A 26,150-nucleotide genomic window follows, 5' to 3' on the forward strand; every position below is an offset into this window, starting at 1 on the left:
ACTTTAGCCGAATTGTTTATTTTGTACAAGATTTTTTTTAGACAAAATTTCATTCCTCGTCTCTGAACTTTACATCGACTTTGACTCCCTGTCCTTTTTTTTTTTTTGTGCATTCCTCGTCCCTAAACTATTAAAAGAGTACATCTCTCGTCCCCCCGTCTACTTTCTGTCTAATTTTCCGTTAAATGGAGTCATGTGCTAATCATGTGAGGGTATTTTAGTCTTATTCTCTTTTTCCCCTTCACCCCTTTGTCTATATATAATACGGATACAAATATAATACAGATCCAAAAATTCAATTGATGAACTCAGGCATCAAAAACACTTGAATCCTCTTCATAAAGCATCGAATAACACATTTGATGAAGCAATATCGATCAAACAGCAGCATAGAACTCGAATTTGATCATGAACAATTTGGTTGACTTTTTACTCGAAGTTTGACCTTCAAATTCGAACTCGAATCTTCGAGTTGAGATCTATAATTTTGCATACACCATCACGAGATGAATTACAACGATTCTACATTTTTACATTTCTCGATTTCATTCCGAATTGAACCGGAGGCCAAAACTGTTATCGTTTTGGGTTTGAACGAACTCGATCCGATGATGATGATGTTGTAAAGATATTATAACTGATCACGAAGGTTCAACTTATGTTGAAGATTGAATTGTTTAATGTAAGTTTCCAGGCTTATCGTGAATTTGTGTAACTTTTCTTTTGTATTTAATATATAAGAGATAATTAAAAATGATAGGTTTTCTTGATGTATTGTTCTCGTTTGCCGTTTTTTTTCTTTATTTTTTTAATCAAGTTACTAGAAGGCTAGCTAATGATTCATGTATTGAATTTATGTTCAACTGCACAAAATGAGTTGGAGCCTTGTTAATTAGTTTTGTGTAAACTGATATCTATATGTATATACTGATTGTAGGTATAATTCGGTCAAACGAAGAAATTGTTGACCAATTAGAAGAAACAATTGAAGATCTGAAAAGTGATGTTGAAATCGATGTTGCAGATCTGAAAACAACAAGAAGTCGGATTTGAGATGGTTACGATGACGACTAAGAGTTTGAAGAAATCGATGTCGTCTTTTGATCTCGAATCATTTATAATATGTTTTGTTGATTTTATAAAATATAAAATTAGGGTTCTTGATTTTGGGATAATGAAGAAGAGGATGAGGGTGAAAAGATAAATTTTATAAAAAAGAAAAGGAAAAGAATTAAAAGACTAAAGTACCCTCACATGACATGCACGCGATAAGGGGTAACAGCAGGTTTTGACAGAAAGTAGACGGGGGGACGAGGGATGTACTCTTTTGATAGTTTAGGGACGAGGAATGCACAAAAAAAAGAAAAAGGACAGGGAGTCAAAATCGATGTAAAGTTCAGGGACGAGGAATGAAATTTTGTCTTTTTTTTATTTATATTTTTACACATTTGAACTTTTGAAATGTTTATTCTTTATTTGTGTTATCGTGGTTGACGATTCTTTTAAATACTATATAATATATAATTATTTTTGAGAATTTGATATTTGATTTGTCTATAAAAAATTCTGCGAATTCGCGGATCTTAAGCTAGTAGTAATAGTAGTAGTACTAACAACAGCAGCAGCAGCAGCAGGACAAATTACATAAAAAGATAACATATTTTCTCTATTTTTTTTGTTTTAGGTCATTTATTTCATCCGGATATATAAAAAAGTGTCTTTTTAAAAAGTTAATCAGAAAAAAACGGGTGTAGTTAACTCTTATTAACCTTCTCAGTTAAGTGTCAACTTCGCATAGCATGTTAAGCCTTTTATCGCCAACATTTTCAAATAATGATTTCGACGCACGTTTTCGACGCGCGACTCCTACATGCGTTTTTGACGCACGTTATTTGACACGCGTTTTTGACGCGTTTTCGAGGCGTTTTTTATCAAAGTTTTCGACCAGCGTTTCGAAGGCGCTTTTTCAACTCGCGATTTCGAGGGGCATTTACAAGGAGATTTTTCTTTACGAGGTGCGTTTTTCGGTGCCTGTTTTCTCGACGAAAAACGTGCCTCGAAAACGCACGTTGAAATCGCAAGTTGAAAACGCGCCTCCAGAACGCTTGTCGAAAACTCTGGTAAAAAATGCGCCTCGAACACGTGCCTCGAAAACCTAGGTCGAAAACGCGTGTCGAAATCGTGCGTCGAAATCGCGAGTTGAAAATATTGGTCGATAAAGGACTTGACATGTTGTGCGAAGTTGACACTTAACTGAGAAAGTTAACAAAAGTTAACGACACCTCTCTTTTTGATTAACTTTTGGAAAAAAAAAAAGAAAAAAAAAACTCTTTTTTTTATATCAGAATGAAATAGATTACCTAGAATAGAACAATATGGATAAGGTTAACTTTTTATGTTTGCCCATACAAATAATTAATATATTTTTTTTTAACTGCAAGATTGCATCAGTCCGGACCGAAGCCTAATAATATAATAATATTAAATAATAATATTAAATAATATTAAATAATAATATAATAATAATTATTTAATAATAATATTAAATAATTAATATTTAATATACTAATAATATAATAATAATAATTTAATACTCCATAATAATAAAATATAGAAAAAGTCCATATAATTTAACTGTAAAATGCGTATAGAACTTTTGCTCTAAGCTATGTCCTTTTTTTCAAAAAATAGTAGACGATTGAAAATCACTAAAACCGAAGGACTACACTTTTTGAGATTACCCGAGGGTGATAATGAATCACCATTGAGATTACTCAAGGGTGATGATGAATCACCAATTTTTTGATATATTTGTTAAATTTTTGTATTTTGTATGTATGCAATACAAATTTATAATGTATAAATAATAATATTAACAAGGAGTGGACATAGTATTGATGAATCGATTTCTCATATGAGATGTTAGGGGTTCGACTTCCACTTGCACCAAAGTTTCTCTTGGTGTTATCCGCTCTTTTGACTCGGAAGTACGGACGTCTTGCGTTCGAATCTTACCCGATAAAGTTTTACTGTACGTGATGTCCGTATAGATCCGTCGTGGAGGTTTTTCCCCTGAGAAGAGGGATGAATATAAATCTGTAATAGTTTGACCAAACAAATGTTAGGGTGAGTGAGTTTCGACATCGCGTTCGAACCCCTGTCGATGACTCATAACCGTAGTTCAAAAACATTGTATAAATTTATTAAAAAGTTAAATAACTTATCACCGTTAGTCAAACCAAGCCATGTATGATCATTTCCTTGTCCTAAAAGTTTTCTTTTATTAGTTGATCATGAACTAATATTAAAATTATATTTATAATTATAAGTATAATTATATTGTATTCTATTCAAAAGCAACGCAAGATGATTTAATAATTGCTATTCAAGAAAGCCATATTTTCAAATATTTCTAGAAACATATTTATGGGATGTTCGGGAAAAAATTGAAAGTGATATAGATTAACGTTATTAGACCGAATACATCATAATAAAATTATTTGTTCTCTACAATAACATGAAGAGAAAATATATTTACTTGATCCATAACGTAATTGATTATATTCAAATCTTAAATTACAATAAATATAGGTAAATATTTTCATTTTTTTCATAGATAACAAACACTTTATAACTAAGCCTCTTCATCGACGGATAAAAGAAACAAATGAGGTTACAAAACGATATGATACTAAGAATTGAAACAGTAAGACAAGTCTAACATAACGAACTAAACGCTAACTACAATCGATACTAGTCACCCAAAACTAAACCGGATTACAAACACCCTAAATTCAACAAAACCTAAGTAAACAAACCAAGAACAACGAAACATAAACCAACAATAAACCGAGCATGTAACACCTCATCCCACATCAGATTGTGACATTTGAGTCCCTTATAAGGTAATATATTCCTTACGAGACACAAGAGTAATACGATGGGTGACCTGAGAAGTCCTCGTGTGATCACCAAGAAAAAGTCGTGCGCCTAAGGGCACAATATTGTGCTCGTGGTAAACAGAACACAATTACTCCTTTCCGGAAGCACGCTGAACACAATTACTAGTTTACTACCACATTATCAACCATAAGACGATTGATAGCTTTAGCCGCACCATTGTCAAACGAGTAGGACAAGATATTTGAAGAACCCTCACCAATAAGCGTTTCCTTCATCGGAGGAATAAAACCTTTCTTCGTCAAGTCTTCAAATAAACCTACTTTTTCACCCGACTCCTTATCTAAACTAGAACCACCTTCAAAGTATTACATATACCAAAGTTGTGGAAAATTTCCTCTGGCTCGTTAAATTTTACTCACTCACTTGTTGTGATTAAAAGGGAATCGACTGGACGTTGGTACACACGAAAACCTTCATCACTTTTCTTCTATAAAAATAAAAATAATTGACATCACACTCATGGATGAATTGTTATATTGGTGTAAAGATAAGGTTTGTTCCCCTTCCCCTCGTGTGGATAATAAAAGGTACACCTCAAGCGACACCTAATTTATTCCTTTGTTTGGTATGCCAAAAAAGCATATAAAATTTCTCTTATACAATGCTATAAATCATCTATAGTTGTACTATTTTCTTTAGTAAGTCCCACCAATATGTCACATATTTTGTACCCAAGTATTTTTTATATACTCCGTACTGTTTTTTTTCCTAAAAAAGTGTTTGGAAAGTAACAGAATCGATGATTGTGGTCTTGTGTTACTTGTTCGAACAAGAGAGTGATTTGTATATTATAAAAACTTGTTCATATATTATAAAACATTATTTTAGGGTTGTATAGAAAGAAAAAAAAAAACATTATAGAAAACGTTTGGTTAATGGAATTAAGACGGTGGAAGATGACTATCAATGGGAAATGACTTAAGTTCAACATATATTAAAAATTAAATAATCAACGTTAGTCTAAAAAATTAAATAATTAAAGTTCTTTGCTTTAAAAAAAGATGTTAATCTAAAAGATAATTAATTATAAAATATAATTATCTTCAACCGTCACGACAAAAGACGGATCAAATACGTTCTTTGTATCATTGAGGTCTTTGGTTAAAAGGGATCAAGACGTTGAAAGATGACTATTGATGGAGAATGACCTAAGTTCATCAACATAAATTAACATGTATCAAAATTAAATAATCAATGTTTGCCTAAAAATAATTAAATATTGTTATAAAATATCTAGATTGTGTTATAAAATATCTAGATTGGATGTTAATTTTATTATTATTATATTTCTTGCATAGTAATATTTTATACTATAAATAGACATGTATGGTAACCATTTAAGGTGCACCATTTTCTCTTGAAATATCAATATCAATATTTCTTCTCTCCTTCTTCTCTCTTTTTCTCTCTTTGTTCTTATAACCATTAAAGGTAGTTATAAGCCTACTGAATTATAACACGTTATCAGCACGAAAAGCTTAGTGTAATTAAAAGATATCTCAAACGATCACGAATCACTAATCAAGGTATGAAATTATTAATAATTTTCAGACTCGAATATATCAAATTTTGGACTACTAACATTTATATTTATGTTATTTAAGTTATATATGGTCGGTTATACCACCTGAATTATATTTCTGTAATCTAACTTTTACTAACTTCACTAACATTTATATTTATGTTATTTAAGTTATATATGGTCGGTTATACCACCTGAATTATATTTATGTAATCTAACTTTTACTAACTTCACTAACATTTATATTTATGTTATTTAAGTTATATATGGTCGGTTATACCACCTGAATTATATTTTCTGTAATCTAACTCTTATTAACTTCACTAACATTTATATTTATGTTAATAAGACCTCATGATTGTACGCAACACGTCATTTGACAACACGGTACTTTATGTACGCAACACGTCATTTGACAACACGGTACCATGGGTCGAGATTAATTCCGATCAATACGAATACGACGGGGTCTTTATATGTTATCTAACATTTATGATTACTTATGCAATTAATCATTATTTATTTCATGCATACTAATGTTTATTCTTAAATTTATAATTTTAAAAGTTAAAATAAAAAAATAGTTTGTATTTTTATTAAAAGTAAATCTTAAAAGTTAAAATAAGAAAAAGTAGTTTGTACTTTTATTAAAAGTAAATCTTAAAAGTTAAAATACAAAAAGTAGTTTGTATTTTTTATTAAAAGTAAATCTTAAAAGTTAAAATAAGAAAAAGTAGTTTGTATTTTTATTAAAAGTATATCTTAAAAGTTAAAGTAAGAAAAAAAAGGGATGGTAAAATGGAATAGTTTTTTTGTCAAAAATGAAGTATTGAAAATGAAGTGGTCTCCTTCTATAACTAAAAAAATATATATACTTTTATCAAATGAATTTTTTTGTGGCCGACAATTTCAAACACGAGTCCGTGTTTAGTTTATCAAGAATATCTCTTGCTTTGGTGAAAGGTCACGATCACGATATCAGGTGTTGTGAAAGAATTAAAAAATTGGTCAAGTGGCCTTTTAAAAACTAAAAAAAAATTTAAACAAAAAGTTTTTTTTATATATTTATAATTTACGGGTAACGTAAAAAAAAGGAAGTTTTTTTTTAAAAAAAAAAAACAAAGAAAGTGTTTAAATGAGTTTTACAGAAAGGGGGAAAGCAAAGTAAAAAAAAAAACTTTTTTCCAAACAAAGGTAAATGAAAGTAGGACTTAATACAAGAAAAAAGTAAACATCTCCTAGACGTGATAAAATTTATCAATGATAAGTATTAGACTTGATGAGCTAAATGTGACAAAAATGTTTCAACATGTCTTATGTTAATTTTCTAAAATAAGTTATTATTATTCCGAGTTTAACACATATACATATGTTAATTAAAAACAACCTTTTTTGTTCTTATGTAGTGTTGGGTTGCAATTTTGGTTGTATGCCATAATTCCATCCAGTAGAGTGACAATAGAAAACTTTTGATGATAATCAATAAAAAACTTTTTTCCAAACTTGTCAAATATTTTGTTAAAAACGTGACCGTTGAAAAAAGGAGGTTGAATAATAAAACTTAAAAAACAAATTATTTTTTTAAGAGTGTGCATCAAAATGGCCCGTTTAATAATGAGGAGTAAAAATATAGTCAAATTGTTTCAACGAACAAGGGTTCAATTGGATGTCTCTTAAAAAAAATCCGCGGGTACGGGTGATGGATCCAATGGATCCGCATCCACGACCCGCGGGTGCTATCCCTAATTGTGACAAGTACAAATCAACTAAAAGTCTAAAAAATAAATGCTCTTATAGGGACCAAATGTTCACAATAATTGCCTAAGCTAGATATGAAACAAATAGTTCATAAAAAAAAAAAAAAAAGGTCGTTGTGCGTTTTCGGGATGATAGCCGAAATACACTTACAAAAGTAGGTCAGCCGTCAATTCTTTATGGCCATATCAACGTAGATCAATAAAATCATTTATGGTTTTGATAAAAGATTAATTAAAAATTAATTGTTTTTTGGTCTTGGATTCTCGGTAACAAAAGCAAAGGTTGTTTTTGGTTGCCACAACAAACAAGACAGAGGTTGTTGACTTTTGTTGTTAAACATGGCACAAGTGAACAATAACAATAGATTATTGTTTTTGAAAAGAATAATGATGCGTTAATTTTATTGTATAAAATAAAATTAAAGAAAATGGTTTTCATTGATGACTATGAACAAACGCAAACAAAGTGTTTGTGGTATTTGGTGATTAAAAAAAAGTGCATCTAAAGCTTCTACTGAAAATAATATGCATCTAAAGCTTCTACTGAAAATTAATGTGCAAGGTACAACGTATAACTATATGGTCAAATTCATTTGAGCCTTCGGAGTCACAAGTATATGATGTATATATATATTACTCAATTAACAAAATAGTAAATCTAAATTAATTCATATGAATAGTAAAACGAAATTAGTTAATTTACTATTCACATAAAAAGCGCATATGATAAAAAGCGCATCGCATATGATAAGCGCATATGATAAAAAGCGAATATGATGAAAAGCACAACGCATATGATGAAAATCGCATATGATTAAAAGCGCATATGGTGAAAAACACAGCGCATATGATTAAAAGCGTATATGGTGAAAAGGATATATGATAAAAAAAAAAAAAAAACACATATGGTGATTTATAAAAAAAAAAAAAAAAAACACATATGGTGATTAATGGAAAGCACATATGGTGATTAATGAAAAGTATATTGTGAAAAAGAATCACAAATGTTTCTTGAAAGAATTCAAGGTAAGATATATGAACCAATTCATCCATCATGTGAACCATTTTGATATTTCATGGTTCTAATAGACGCATCTAGCGGATGGTCTCATATTTGTATGTTATCAAGCCGTAATATGGCATTTGCAAAGTTTCTTGCACAAATTATTAAATTGAGAACACATTATTCTGATTACACCATTAAAAGGATGAGACTTGATAATGCTGGTGAGTTAACATCTCAAGCATTTAATGATCATTATATATCTACAGGGATTGTTGTTGAACATCCAGTTGCTCATGTGCATACACAAAATTGGTTTAGCTGAATCAATAGATAAACGCTTACAGCTAATAACTAGACAATTGATAATGAGTACAAATCTCTCAATATTTATATGTGGACATGTAAATTTACATGCTGCGACATTAATTCGCATTATACCATGTGGAAGTCGTAAATATTTTCACTTAATACTTGATTTTGGCCAAGAGCCAAATATTTTCTACCTTAAAACATTGGTTGTGCAGTGTATGTTCCAATTGTATCACCACAACACAATAAAATGGTTCTTCAAAGAAAGATGATAATATATTTTGGATATAAAACATCTTCAATCATAAGATATATTGAACCCATGATGGGTGATGTTTTTACAGCACGTTTTGCTGATTGTCATTTTAATAAAACATTGTTCCCTAGATTAGGGGGAGAAATAAAAATAAAAAATAAAATGATGCTTCATGATGTGAACATCAATTAAGGTATATTGAACTCGCACAAAAGAATGTGAAACGAAAGTTCAAAAATAATGCATATGCAAGAACTTGCAAATTAATTACTTTATGCATTTACAGATATAAAAAAGTGACTAAATCATATATACCAGCGATAAATGCTCCAGCTCGAACTGAAATTCCAAAAGCTGGCAATAATGTCACTGTTGAGTCTTTGCCACGCATCAAACGTGGAAGATCAATTGGTTCCGAAGATAAAAATCCTCGAAAAAGAAAATCAGCTGATAATGAGGTAAGAGAAAGTGTTCAAGAAGAACCACAAATCAATATTCCTTCTGCAGAGGATATTGATAAATGTAAATACTAAAATTGCGATAAATTATGCAATATTATGGAACCGAAATGAAACTAAAATCTCTATGAGATATTTTCATATAATGTTACAATGACATCATGAATAAAGATGATGATCTGGAACTAAAATCTGTCATTGAATATACAAAATGGACATGATTGAGCTCAATGGAAAGGAGCAATAAGAGCTGAATTAGAATCGCTCGATAAAAGAAAAGTTTTCGGATCAATCGTTATCACTTTTAAAGATGTGAAACGTATGGGATACAAATGAATTTTTATCCGAAAAGAAATGTGCAAATGAAGTTACAAGGCAAAACTAGACTTGTAACTCAATATTTCCCACAAAGACCAGAAATGAATTAAGAGGAAAAATTATCCTCCTGTAATGGATACAATTACTTATTAGATACTTAATCAACCTGGTAGTTATTTAAATGCATCTCATGAATGTTGTTACTACTTATCTGTATGGATCACTTAATAGTGATATATATGAATATACCTAAAGGGTTAAGGTATCATAAGCATCTAATGTAAAACCCAAGGGAATATATTCCATTAAATCACAAAGATTTCTAAGTGGGTTTATACAAACGGGACGTATGTGGTATAACCGATTAAATGACTACTTGATAAAAAAAAAGGGTATAAATATAAACTTATTTTGCACGTATGTTTTATAAAAACAATGTTCGGATATGAGATCGTAGTTGTTTATGTCAATGTTCTTAACATCATATGAACAAATAAAGAGATCTATGAAATCATTCAACTTCTAAAGAATTATTTTGAAATGAAAGATCTTGAAAAAACCAAGTATTACCTTGGATTGCAAATTGAGCATATGCCTAATGGTTTACTTGTACATCAAACAACTTATACCGAAAAGATTTTAAAACATTTTTTTTAAAGACAAACTCATTGTTGTTAGATCACTCAATATTGACACTGATCTATTTCATCCCTGCGAAGATCATGAAAATTTTAACAGATCGGAAGTTCTATATTTTAGTGCAATTGAGGTTCTTATGTATCTTATAGATTATACAAGATCTGACATTTCTTTTGCAGTTAATTTGTTGACAAGGTTCAGCTCAGCCCCTACCAAAAGACATTGGAATGGGATCAAACAAATAGTTTGATACCTTCGGGGAACTACTGATTTATAATTATTTTATTCTAACAACTCGAAACAAGATTTGTTTGGTTATACAGATGCAGATTATTTATCCGATCTACATAAAGCTAAATCTCAAACTGGATATGTATTCCTAAATGGAGGCACCGCAATATCATGACGTTCTCAAAACAAACACTTGTTGCAATATCATCAAATCATGCCGAAGTGATTGCATTACATGAAGCTACTCGGGAATGATTTTAGTTAAGATCAATGATACAAATCATTATTGATTCTTGTGGACTAGAACGCTATAACAGCGTAACAACTATCTATGAAGATAATACAGCTTACATAATACAAATGAAAGAAGAGTATCAAAAATGACAGAACAAAACATAAATGCTGACGAGGCGCTAAAGCTATAAACGGTCTTAACGGTCATAAGTTTGATGGAAAAGAATGGTATATTGGTAAGGCTCAGAAAAAGACTGAAAGGGAATAGGAACTGAAACAACGGTTTGAACAAACCATGAAGGAGACTGTAGACAAATCACGAGGGCCAAACTTGTTCATAAAAGATTTAGATGATACAGTTTCAGATGAAAACCTCAGATTTTTCTCATATACTCAAGATATCGTAAAAGACAACCAGATTAAAATGAGATACGTTCAATCAACAACTCTGCTGATCTTTATACCAAAGCACTGCTAACTGCTATTTTCAGAACACACGTTCATAATATTGGCATGAGGCATGTTCAGAAGATGTAACAACTCAGGCGTTGCCTACTTGAGGGGGAGTCAACTTTATGCTGCACTCTTTTTCCCTTAGCTAAAGTTTTATCCCAATGAGTTTTCTTTAGCAAGGTTTTTAACGAGGCAGTACTAGTTATTCTCTAATAAAATTGTCATCCAAGGGGGAGTGTTATAAAATATCTAGATTGTGTTATAAAATATCTAGATTGGATGTTAATTTTATTATTATTATATTTCTTGCATAGTAATATTTTATACTATAAATAGACATGTATGGTAACCATTTAAGGTGCACCATTTTCTCTTGAAATATCAATATCAATATTTCTTCTCTCCTTCTTCTCTCTTTTTCTCTCTTTGTTCTTATAACCATTAAAGGTAGTTATAAGCCTACTGAATTATAACAAATATCATTTATTTATAATTAATTCAAACGAAGAGTTTAACTTTTAATACTGTAAGCTTAATCATAATTATCATATTTCAACATTAAATTAAAAACTACCCTCAACTATTGGACTACTATAGTGCATATTATTGCTCTGATTGTCGTTGGACTTTTACTTTCAAGATGGCTCACATCAAACTTTATGTTGAAAAAGTTAAAATATTCGTAATTGCTATAAATGTGAACTCATGCATTGAAAATATACGAATTGAGAACGATTAAGACCTTATTTAACGCAGGCCACCCAGCACATGGTAATGGGGCGTGTTGGGTTGTGTGTTGGTGGTGTGCTTCAAGTGGGCACCAGAATGAATCTCATGTGTTGAGTATTTCCTTGTTTTTGATTGGCCTAAATCTTTATTTATTTTATTTTTATCCACTATTTCACCCAACTTCCAATCAGATTTTAATACATCACCCAACACGCCACTTAACACTCCACCCCATTACACAGCAGTTTAGCAGCACGCTCATCAAGCACCCCACCTCCACCTAGCAACACGCTAACACGCCCCTTAAGGGATAAAGATGGTCTAATAATGACAAAAACAATGAGACGTTAGGCACTCAATTCACTACATTAGATAAGATGTAGTATTTGATCACTTTTGAGAATCACCACCAAATAATTATGAAAGAAACATGATTGTGGACCTAAAATATTTCATATCATATTAAAGGATAATTATCATGGCTCTATTTATCGAGTCAACAGTAAACGTCGATTTATCTGTGATTTGATTGTCAGTTAGAGCCTAAATTGAACTTCACGGGGGTTTTAAACTCGTGAAAATTTGATTCTACCATTTTCATAGCGTCTCACAGCTTTTTCTGTTTTTAACTTACTTATTGGTTAGAGGTTCATTCGGAAGCAATCTCTCTATCCATAAAACATTGAGGAGTACTTCTCTACTCTTGGGTTGTTTTTCTCTGAATGGAAAAATGACTTCTCCTTATTCTAGAATATGTTAAAGATTGTTCACATCTTTCCTCTCTCATACCCCACTCATGTGGGATTGAGTTTCGTTGGTGTTGTTAAAGGATAATTATCATCATATTAATATTAATATTATTTGTATATATAACATACTTGTAGTATATATTTTAATAATCAATAATCAATAATAATGTACATAAGGAACGCATACATGTAATTTCGATAGAGGTTTCATGCTCAAACTTTACTATGAGTATATCTTAGAGTAGCAAGTGAAAAAGTGAGCGCCATTAGTGATTATAAGGATCGATCGATTATTTACTCTCCGATATTCCTACAAACCCGATCAAGATTTGGAACCATGAAGGTGGAAGTTAACCGACGGTTAAACTCTTCGGTGATGCGAGTTTAACAGAGCAAAAGAAATTTCGATATGGATTGATTGGAGCTTCGGTTGTGACGACCCGGAAATTTCTGACCAAATTTAAACTTAATTTTTATATAAGTTCGACACGATAATCAAAGACCGTAAGGTTGAGTCTCAAAAAGTTTGAACTGTTTTAATATATTCATTTACCCTGTGACTATTTACGACGATTCACGAACCTTTAAATGGTAAACAGAAATGTATATATAAATAATTATATATGTAAATAATTATATATAATAAATTAAGTATATTAGCGAACTATTATGTGATTTAAGATAACTTAAAATAAGTGAGACTTGTTATTTTAAATATATAGAGTATATTGAATGTAAATTATTTTGAATAAAAACTTGTCAACATTAACAAAGTATTAAATGTATACTTTGAAGTCATTTGTTTCAATATATATATATAATTAATTAATATAGTTATCTACTTGATATTTAAAACATGATTATATATATATATATATATATATATATATATATATATATATATATATATATATATATATATATATATATATATATATATATATTAAAAATAACATATGTACTATTAATATATTAAATATAATTACAAGTTTAGATACAGTGTTATTATTATGACTTTCAATATTGATATTAATATTAGTTTTATTAATATTAGTTTTATTAATATTATTATAATTAGTATTATTATTGTTATCATTAATAATGTTATTATTATTATTTTTATTCTTATTATGATGATTAATATATTATTATATATTACTACTTATTAATATTATTTATTAATTTTGTGAATTCACTTATTAGGTAATATGTTAACATTTTTATTATTAATAATAACATATTATTATTATATATAATATATTTAATAATATATAATATTAAAAATAATATAAATAGAAATATAGAAATAGATCTGTACGCTATATATCATTGTCTGTTTTTCATTTTATATTGTTTTTTTTTTGTTCCTACTGCTCTGCTCGTGATCCATGGTCGACATCCCCATTATCCGTTATATACCGACAATTGAAGAAAAGCCATTAATCTTTTTCATACACATCAATTCGCAACTAAAATTAGAGAAATTAAACAGAAAAGTTGGAAATGGGTGTGTTCTTCTGCTCGCGATAATTTTTTTTACCAATATCTCAATTTCGAAACCATCATCAAATCTAAAGATGCCGTTGTGTTAGGAATCATTCATTTGATCTAGCTGTAAGTTTACAAGCTCCAATTCTTTCTATTTAATTTAAATTTTGAAGTCAAACATCAAATAGAAAAAAAGTCAAACGTATAAACCTAAATCAAATTCGAGTGTTCTGAAATGTTATAAGGTATGATTTTGATTGTAAAGCATTAGCAATATGATTTAGAGTAATTTTCACGAAGGAATTAAGAACTACAAACAACTAGAGATCGATTTTGATTTTGAGTTCATGAAGAAGATGAACAGGGCACCCGTTTCATCTTCCTGTCCTTATTAATCGACTAAACCAAATCATTGTTACTGTTTTTAACTTCATATGTTTCTGTTTCATCTATAATTCCTAAACCAAATCATTGTTGTTGCTATGAATAAATTGTTTCAGTCGGATATAATAAAGAAGAAGAACAGACAGAATATTAGTTCAAATAAAATTAATATGTAGAATAAATCAGAAAAAGGGACGCAGAGTAGCTGGTTGCTTGTGATTCGATTTAACGAGAGGTCTTAGGTTCGAGCCCCGTTCATGGCATTTTTTTTAGGAAAGCTTGCAAGGTAGTTTCAATTATTATTATTATTATTATTATTATTATTATTATTATTATTATTATTATTATTATTATTATTATTATTATTATTATTATTATTATTATTATTATTATTATTATTATTATTATTACTACTACTACTACTACTACTACTACTACTATAGTTATTATTATTATTACTAGTATTATTATTATTATTATTATTATTATTATTATTATTATTATTATTATTATTATTATTATTATTATTATTATTATTATTATTAGTATTATTATTATTGTATTATTATGATTATCGTCATTAATGTGATTATGAACATTTTAACAACATTCATGTTACAAATTTAATAATAAAAGTGATATGATAAAAATTATGGAAAATGGTCATAATTATTTGAATATAGGTACAATTATGAATACGATTAAGAATTTAAGTTATAGAAACTGTAGTCATAAGTTTAGAAATTATATACAAAGCTTATGATAAATCTGATTTGTATTATTAGCACTGATATTATTACCATTATATTTTAATGTAAAATTATCATTATCATTTTTATTTGAATTATTATTATCATTATCATTATCATCATTATTATTATTATTATTATTATCATTTTACTAAAAGTATCATTATAATTAAAATTATCAAAATTATCATTTTTATTAAGACTACCATTTATATTAAAAATAAATATTATTACTACTATTATTATTACTATTATTATTACCATTATTATTATCATTCTTATCAATACTATTATTATTATTACAAATAGATATTTTTATATAAAAATACATTACAATAATATTAATATTACGTATCACTATATTGTTATTATTACAATGATAATTACTAAATTATATATGTAAAATGTATCAGTTAATACATAAATATAAATTGTTATCATATATAAACCCTCATATATTTTTTTATTATTAACATATTATAAATAATGATAAATATTAGCTATATAAAATATATAAATTAAATATATTAAATTGATCTAAATAACATATAACAAAACAAGTATATTATTAATAATAATATATATAAACTTGCTCGATTTCGATTACATGTTTTAATAAATATACAATTGATATAGGTTCGTGAATCCGAGGCCAACCTTACACTTGTTCAGTTCGTCGTATGCATACTTTTACTACAAAATATCGTATCGTGAGTTTCATTACTCCCCTTTTAAATGCTTTTGCAATATATATTTTTGGGACTGAGAATATATGCGCTTTTATAAATGTTTTACTAAATAGACACAAGTAATCGAAACTACATTATATGGTTGAATGGATCGAAGCCGAATATGCCCCCTTTAGCCGGGTAATCTAAGAATTAGGGAACATCACTAATTTTGAGAATTAGTGCACCCCTAATTGACGTGAATCCTAAAGATAGATCTATTGGGCCCAACAAGCCCCATTCTGGAATTTGGAATGCTTTAGTACTTCGAAATTATCATATCCGATGGGTATCCTGGAATGATGGGGATATTCTATATGCATCTTGTTAATGTCGGTTACCAGGTGTTCAATCCATATGAATGATTTTTATGCATATTGCATGTTATTGAAAAATGGAAATATGAAATCTTGTGGTCTATTAAAATTATGGAAATGGTTGATTATGATAAACTAATGAACTCACAAACCTTTTGGTTGACACTTGAAAGCATGTTTATTCTCAGGTATGAAAGAAATCTTCTGCTGTACATTTGCTCATTTTAGAGAAATTACTTGGAGTCATTCATGACATATTTCAAAAGACGTTGCATTCGAGTCGTTGAGTTCATCAAGATTATTATTAAGTCAATTATAGTTGGATATATTATGAAATGGTATGCATGCCGTCAACTTTCGATGTAATGAAAGTTTGTCTTTTAAAAACGAATGCAATGTTTGTAAAATGTATCATATAGAGGTCAAGTACCTGACGATGTAACCAAATGTAATGTATTCGTCCAGGTGGATTTGGACGGGTCGTTATATGTGGTATCAGAGTGGTGGTCTTAGCGAACCAGGTCTTGCATTAGTGTGTATAACTGATAGTTGTTTAGATGCATTAATGGGTCTGGACTTCGACCGTGTCTGCATGTCAAAAGTTTTGCTTATCATTTCGTGTCGAAAATTACCTGCTAATCATTCTTAGTCTAGACACATCTTACTGTATTGATTGCATGAATAGTGTATAGACGAAATTCATATCTTATCGTATCTGCTAATTTATATCTTAGCGTATTTGTTACTGCTACCTTTGCCTGACAGCTTTCGAAATTTTCTCCGTAATCTACGAAATCTTTTGCTCTATATATATAGATATTCTATGTAATTAGAATACCATCCAATAGCCGAAAATTATTTCCTATCGAAAAATCCTTTACTCAATCGTACAAAATGGAACTCGCCACCAGTTCAAGTTCTTCGGAATCCGACAGCTATTCCGACATGGACGTTCACCTAAGCTCCGGAGGCAGCATTACCAGAATGAATCAACCAATCAGCCATCCCCAATTCATCTGGTGGGTTCGTAGCCTACTTAATAATTGGAGATAAGAAGAAGGCGATTCCTTTCATCCACCACAGTTCCCTCTTGGTGAAGAATCTGAAGTACTTACCGGCTAACCTATCCGAAACACCATTTTCAGCCTCATTATAGAGTAGCTCGACACGATTATATTCTATCCACAATTCTAAACCTTATTCATCCGCTCGTTCCGACCGACAATCATCCCGGAATAATAGAAGAAGTCAACGAACTTCGCGCTCGAGTAATCAAATCTGGAGAACATGGTGCAAAATTTACCAGCTTCAACAACATCACCGGCACCAACAGTACCATCAATAACAGCACCAGTACCATCAACAATCCATGCCTCAACATCGCAATTTATACCTCGAGCATAATCATCGTTCTACATCATTTATCTTCGTACGACATGACGATTATGTAATCTCTAATGTTCTAGAAATTATATATTCTTGTTCTAACGGTAAATCAAATGAGTTTAATATCATATTGGCTCATTAAATCCATGATTACATCTGAAGAGAATATATATGTAAGTATATTTTCATAAAGATTGTAATTAAAAAAATTCTTTCGTACAAACTGTTGATGGTGAAAATATTTTAACGGGTAGATAATACCCGAGGAATATTTAGATCTCACACTAATAAGTTACACTGTACATTCTTAGAATCTGATTCAACAGTCATTTACTATCCTACTTACATCCACAGATATACGTATCCGTTCATCGCAGAATAACCATTTTCATTCAATTTCATATTTGGATTTTGACCTATCAGAATCCAAAAATGGCAAAATGAAGAAAACATTGGATAAATAAAATTTGTTAGAAACAAACAAATTAACTATGAGAAATGCTGTTAAGAATCCACGCTAACAAAATCCTAGCTAATTGTTCCTAGCTAACTGATTACATTTATTTATCGCAATTTATATTCTCGCAATTTTATTTATCGTCATTTAATTTTTGTTATTTATTTTATGCACTTTAAATATCGGGACACGTATACAAGGTTTTGACATATCATATCTGAAATGTCCCTTTCTTATTGATTAAAAACGTTCCATATTAATTAATTTCGTTGCGAGGTTTTGACCTCTATATGAGACGTTTTTCAAAGACTGCATTCATTATAAAACAAACCATAACCTTTATTTCATCAATAAAGGTTTAAAAAGCTTTACATAGATTATCAAATAATGATAATCTAAAATATCCTGTTTACACACGACCAGTACATAATGGTTTACAATACAAATATGTTACAACAAAATAAGTTTCTTGAATGCAGTTTTTACACAATATCATACAAGCATGGACTCCAAATCTCGTCCTTATTTAAGTATGCGACAGCAGAAGCTCTTAATAATCACCTGAGAATAAACATGCTTAAAACATCAACAAAAATGTTGGTGATTTATAGGTTTAACCTATATATATCAAATCATAATAATAGACCACAAGATTTCATATTTCAATACACATCCCATACATAGAGATAAAAATCATTCATATGGTGAACACCTGGTAACCGACATTAACAAGATGCATATATAAGAATATCCCCATCATTCCGGGACACCCTTCGAATATGATATAAATTTCGAAGTACTAAAGCATCCGGTACTTTGGATGGGGTTTGTTAGGCCCAATAGATCTATCTTTAGGATTCGCGTCAATTAGGGTGTCTGTTTCCTAATTCTTAGATTACCAGACTTAATAAAAAGGGGCATATTCGATTTCGATAATTCAACCATAGAATGTAGTTTCACGTACTTGTGTCTATTTTGTAAATCATTTATAAAACCTGCATGTATTCTCATCCCAAAAATATTAGATTTTAAAAGTGGGACTATAACTCACTTTCACAGATTTTTACTTCGTCGGGAAGTAAGACTTGGCCACTGGTTAATTCACGAACCTATAACAATATATACATATATATCAAAGTATGTTCAAAATATATTTACAACACTTTTAATATATTTTGATGTTTTAAGTTTATTAAGTCAGCTGTCCTCGTTAGTAACCTACAACTAGTTGTCCACAGTTAGATGTACAGAAATAAATCGATAAATATTATCTTGAATCAATCCATGACCCAGTGTATACGTATCTCAGTATTGATCACAACTCAAACTATATATATTTTGGAATCAACCTCAACCCTGTATAGCTAACTCCAACATTCACATATAGAGTGTCTATGGTTGTTCCGAAATATATATAGATGTGTCGACATGATAGGTCGAAACATTGTATATGTGTCTATGGTATCTCAAGATTACATAATATACAATACAAGTTGATTAAGTTATGGTTGGAATAGATTTGTTACCAATTTTCACGTAGCTAAAATGAGAAAAATTATCCAATCTTGTTTTACCCATAACTTCTTCATTTTAAATCCGTTTTGAGTGAATCAAATTGCTATGGTTTCATATTGAACTCTATTTTATGAATCTAAACAGAAAAAGTATAGGTTTATAGTCGGAAAAATAAGTTACATGTCATTTTTGTAAAGGTAGTTGATAGTGCTCCAAATGAACATATATTTAGTAGCAATATCGTTCCAATATGTAAAGTTTTTAAATGTAATTTCCTTATTTTTAGTTGTAATAGTTAAATAAATAAGTGCGAAGACGAAAGACGCAAATCGCTCGAAAATGAAGATTTAAAGACAAAAACAAAGATTTGAAAGACCAAAACGTCCAAAAAGCTCAAATGTACAAGATACAATTCAAAAGGTTCAATTTATTGATGAGAAACGTCTAAAAATGACAAGAGTACAAGTTACAAAACGCAAAGTACAAGATATTAAATTATACGAAAGGACGTTCGAAAATCCGAAACCGGTACCCGAGCCAACTATCAACGCTCGACGCAACGGAGCTGAAAGTACAAGTCAACTATGCACAAGAATATAATATAATATTTAAATAATTCATAATAAGAATAATAATAAATAATAAAAAGTTGTTAATTGAGCATAGTTAAGGGGTCATAAGTGAAAATTTCAAATCAACATTTGCCTATAAAATGGAATTCACGTAGTAATGAAAAAATACACCTTTCTTCATATTTCTTTCTCTCTTCTGTAATATGTAATATATATTTATATTATAATTTTAATATAAGTTAGTTTTAATAATAAAGTTATGGTTTAGTTGGGTTATTGTAAGAAATATTTTACGGGTTTTAAGTCGAAATTCTGTCCGTGCAAAGCTACGCGATTAATCATCACTGTAAGCTATGTTCTTCCTTTTTAATTTAATGTCTCGTAACTAAGTTATTATTATGCTTATTTGAGCCGAAGTAATCGTGATGTTGGGCTAAAATATTAAGACGGGGTTATTGAACTTTGTACCTTAATTAAGGTTTGGGCAAAAGACCGACACTTGTGGAAATTGAACTATTGACTATTAATAGATGGGGGTATTGTCTAATTGAGTGACAACTCATTGGAGTCTGTCGAACCTATCTTCAAATTAATTAACCTAATAATTAATAATGATTATGGTTGTCCTATTTAGTGACGTTCATATGGAATCTGTTATAATCATTTAATTAATCAATTGGGTTGGGTAATTGATTATTCATTCTGATCAAGTGGATGAATTAATATTCATAAACTAATTAAAACAGGGGTGGATTACATACAGTGATAACTGGTGTAGTTGTTGACAGAAGTGATAACTGCGTCACAGTTTAAATCCTTAATCAGTTGGAATATTTGACTTCGGGTATAAGGGTAATTTGACGAGGATACTCGCACTTTATATTTATGACCGATGAACTATTATGGACAAAAACCAGATAGATGTATCAAATAAACCAGGACAAAGGACAATTAACCCATGGTAATAAATTAAAATCAACACGTCAAACATCATGATTACGGAAGTTTAAATAAGCATAATCCTTTTATTATATTTCTCATCGTATCTTTATTTACTGTCATTTTATTACTCGCAATTTTATTTACTGTCATTTTATTTATTGTCATTATTTTACGCACTTTAATTATCGTCATTATCTTTACGCTTAAAATATAGAATCGACAAACCGGTCATTAAACGGTAAAACCCCCCTTTTATAATAATATTACTACTTATATAATTATATATATTTTGTATAAATATAGTTAAAAATATAGTAAGTATCACCAGCTCCCTGTGGAACGAACCGGACTTACTAAAAACTACACTACTCTACGATTAGGTACACTGCCTATAGTGTTGTAGCAAGGTTTAGGTATATCTCATCCGTAAATTAATAAAACTTGTGTCATATTTTGTAGTATTTTGTATTAAAAATAATACTATTTCGTACCCTCACGCTACATCATCAAGTTTTTTTGGCGCCGCTGCCGGAGAGCGCTAAAACGCTATATTTTTAATTATAATAATATTGAAATAAAATATAATAATATAATAATATTGAAATAGAATATAATAATATAATAATATTGAAATAGAATATAATAATATAATAATATTTTAGAATATACTTTTAAAAAGTCGTATTTATTAAATACTTCAGGGGTATATTATGTAACTTGTAATTAATAATTTCTATCATGTCGCTTTCATGTGAATAGTAAATTAATTAATTTCTTTTCATTTACTATTTATGAATAGTAAATGAATTAAAAAAAAAAGTTTTGAAAAAAAATTATAATTATAAAAAAATTATTAATTTGTAAAAAAAAATCGTTTTTTTAAAAAAAAAAAAAGTTGTAAAAAAAAACGTTTTTTTAAGAAAAAAAATTCGTTTTTTTTAAAAAAAAAAAAAAAATTTGTAAAAAAAAAAATTCGTTTTTTTTAAAAAAAAAAATTTTAAAAATTTTTTTTTTTTTAAAAAATAATAAATAATAATTTTTTTTTTTAAGTTTTATTACCTTTAGATTTTTAGACTATAGTTACAATTTTTAGTATTAAGTTTAGTTTTGCATAGTTATTTTTATTTCTAAAATTTTTAGGTTTGCCGTAAAATCCCTTAAGTGCTTATTCCTTAGACTAAGATTTAGGTGCTTTAGAATTTTGCGACGCCGTTTTTCGCGCTACTTTCTTATTTTTATTTTTCGACGCCTATTTTTCGACCTTTTATTTTTCGACATTTTTCGACGCGCAATCTATTTCTTTCTTATTTCTCGACGCTCTAGTTTTTAGGACTTAGAATTTTCTCTATTTCTTATCTAATTCTCAAACGGAAAGAAAAATTATTTAAGCGGTTAAGTTAATAGACGTTGACATTTTTCTGGTTCGTAGTAATAGTTGGATTTGTTAGTGGCTAGTTGTGGGCTTCCGATTTAAAGGGTCCTTGCTACCTGCTACATCTTTTGGCTATTCGAAACGTGGGCAAAATCAGAAAAGTCTATTAATTGGACAACTTATATAAGTTTTTCTTATTTTTTTTATAACTACTAGGATATTCTGTGAATGCACCGAGCAAAACGTTCACCACCTTTCATACGTTCACCACCTGTAACTCGATCAAGACATTTAGCAAATATTGTCGCCGTTGATTTTTCTTTAGAATCATCATCCAGTCGAACAAATACTCCAATTCAAATTTCCGACAATCCATCTTTTGAACCCGATTTCACAACTAAGAAACTGGAGGATATTCAAGGACAATTCCAAGATCCTGAACCACAAACCGTTAAATCAGAGTCCTCTAGTGATTCGTATTCAACGAATTCAATTATGGAAGTAACGGAACCTCTAAGTATGGAAGATCGAATGAGAGCTAAACGCACGGGCCAAGGTCACGCCATTATTAAGCCAGAAATTAATGCGCCAGATTATGAAATTAAAGGACAAATCCTACACATGGTAACTAACCAATGCCAATTCAGTGGTGCACCGAATGAAGATCCGAATGAACACCTTCGTACGTTCAATAGAATTTGTACACTATTCAAAATCCGAGAAGTGGAAGACGAACAAATCTATCTCATGTTATTTCCCTGGACTTTAAAGAGAGAAGCCAAAGATTGGTTAGAATCGTTACCTGAAGGGACGATTACTACATGGGATGATTTAGTTGAAAAATTTCTTAAACAATTCTTTCCGGCATCCAAAGCCGTGAGACTTCAAGGAGAAATTGTTACGTTCGCGCAAAAGCTAAATGAAACATTATATGAGGCGTGGACAAGATTTAGAAAGTTGTTAAGAGGATGTCCGCAACATGGTTTAGACACCTGTCAAATAGTACAAATATTCTACCAAGGATGCGACATCACTACAAGGAAAGACATAGATATAGCAGCTGGTGGTTCTATTATGAAGAAAACCGAAACTGATGCTTACAAAATTATTGATAATACTGCTTCCCACTCACATGAGTGGCACCAAGAAAAAGATATCGTTAGATCATCTAAAGCAGCTAGAGCTGATTCTAGCCATAACTTTGATTCCGTTTCCGTAAAAATAGATGCTTTCGAGAGACGAATGGAAAAGATGAATAAAGATATTCACGCAATACGAATTAGTTGTGAGCAATGCGGTGGACCACACTTAATGAAAGACTGTCACATTGAACAAACGATGGAACAACGTGAGAATGTTGTCTACATGAACCAAAGGCTGGAAAATAGTTATCAGAATAATTATCAACCGCCAAGGCCAAACTTCAATCGAAATCAAAACATTCTTTACAATCCAAAAGGACCCGACAATAACTCGTATAACCAACAAGGTCCGAATAACCAACCAACTCAAAACAACACTTTCAATCAACAAAGACCTGGCTTGTATAAACCACCACAACAAACCGAAGAGAAAAAGTCAAATCTGGAAGAAGTGGTATTTAAGCTAGTTGAATCTCAAACACAATTTATTGAAACTCAAACTCAAACGAATGAGAGGTTTGATCAGTCATTAAGAACTCAACAAGCTTCCATTTTGAATCTAGAAAAACACGTAGGTACTCTTGCTAGCATGATGAGTGAGAGGGAACAAGGAAAGCTACCGAGTAATACTGAAGTAAATCCTCGGAATGAGAATGTTAATATGGTGTCAACAAATTCTGAAAAACCAGCACCAGAAGATGGGAAGATTTTAGATGTGAGTAACAATGAAGAAGTTACACCACCACCACCACCATCCGAGTATGTAAAGCCAGTGGTGACACCATACAAACCACCCATCCCGTTTCCAAGAAAAGGAGTTGAGTATGAGCAAGTAATATTTAATAAAGTTGGTGATACCATTGGAAAGAAGAAGAAGAAGAAGTATAAGAAAGTGCAAGAAACAAAAACCGTAGAAGTAAACCCGGTGAAGACAGTTCCACCAAAGCCTCCACCTAGGGTAGGTGATCCGGGTGAATTTATTATTCCTTGTCTACTTAGTGATTGTGTCATGTATGATGCACTAGCAGATTTAGGTGCAAGTGTAAGTGTTATGCCTCTTTCCTTATATAAGAGATTAGGTGTAGGTAAGTTAACTCCAACGGATATGAGTGTTCGACTCTTTGATCAAACCATTAAACACCCAGTTGGAATTGCTGACAACCTACCCATTCAAGTAGGAAATTTAACCTTTCTAGTCGAATTCATTGTCATTGACATAGAAGAGGACCCAAACATTCCTCTAATTTTAGGTCGACCATTCTTAGCGTCCACCGGGGCGTTATTTGATGTAGGAAATGGAAGAATGACACTTAAAAGTGGTGACAAATCGATCACCTTTATGATTCAAAAATCTAAACCTCCACCAACCAAAACCGTTGAACCAATAAAAATGATTGGTAATAACCATGTTGTTTTACCAACTCCAACGGCAGTGCTTAGCAATAATGAAACGCCTAAGTGTGGGAAAAATGAAGTAACACCTAATGATAACCCAATAACAAAGGACCCCGTTGTTGATACGAAATTAGATGACCCCGTTATTAACAGTTCAATGAAGAAACTTTTTAAACGGGCTATCGATGCTAAAATTAAGGGGAACTTTAAGTTATGTAACCGGTTAGTATCCAATCTGTCGCCTAAAGAAAAGGCGAAGCTAGTTGAATTATGGGATATTACGGAAGAAGCCGGGCACTGGCTTAAAGAAAAAGTCACAGATAGGCAAGTTGATTATGGACCAAGAGAAATTGTCAATGAAGCTAATCACAATTTCGACACCACAGCTACCTAAGTGTGGGGAGATTCAAATGTTCTAAAAGGAAAATGTTGTCGAGAGTTAGTTGTTCTGTTCTCGTGTAGTTCCGAGAATGGAATCCGATTGGTCTTTTCAACTAGCAGACACTAAAGAACTAGTTTTCTCCCTCCATTCTGAATCTTTTTATTTAGTAGGTTTTATATAAAATTAATATGCTTTTTAAATTTATGTTTTGAATGATTTTAAAAACAAAAATTTACTTTATTTCATTAAGTTTAAAAAATGATTTCTAAAATTCGTCGTAAGTTGAACACTAGGTCATTGAACCGAAATTGCTTTACCCGAGGGCGGGGCGACAAATTTTGTTATCATTATTTTTAATTTTATTGATCTAAAGGATGCAAAAAATATTATATATTATAAATTTTTGAACGTGGGGTTATGTACCAAACTTCAAAAATATGTATATATATGTTTGTATTTTATGTTATGTACACAACAGGGTAAAACAGCGCACTTTCAAAGACTGTCATGAAGTTCAGCAAAAGCTACTGATTTTGACAAGACGCAAAAAATCAAATGTGAAATAACAATATGTTTACAAACTGGGTATTTTTAATCACTTTTCTACACTAATCACCCTCATGAATTTATAATTATAGTCTGATTTCATGCAAATGAGGGCATTGCATGATCTCAATTGTGGGGAAGGGTTATAAAT

The sequence above is a fragment of the Rutidosis leptorrhynchoides genome, chromosome 11 (genome assembly GCF_046630445.1).
Source record: "Rutidosis leptorrhynchoides isolate AG116_Rl617_1_P2 chromosome 11, CSIRO_AGI_Rlap_v1, whole genome shotgun sequence".
Classification (NCBI taxonomy): Eukaryota; Viridiplantae; Streptophyta; class Magnoliopsida; order Asterales; family Asteraceae; genus Rutidosis; species Rutidosis leptorrhynchoides.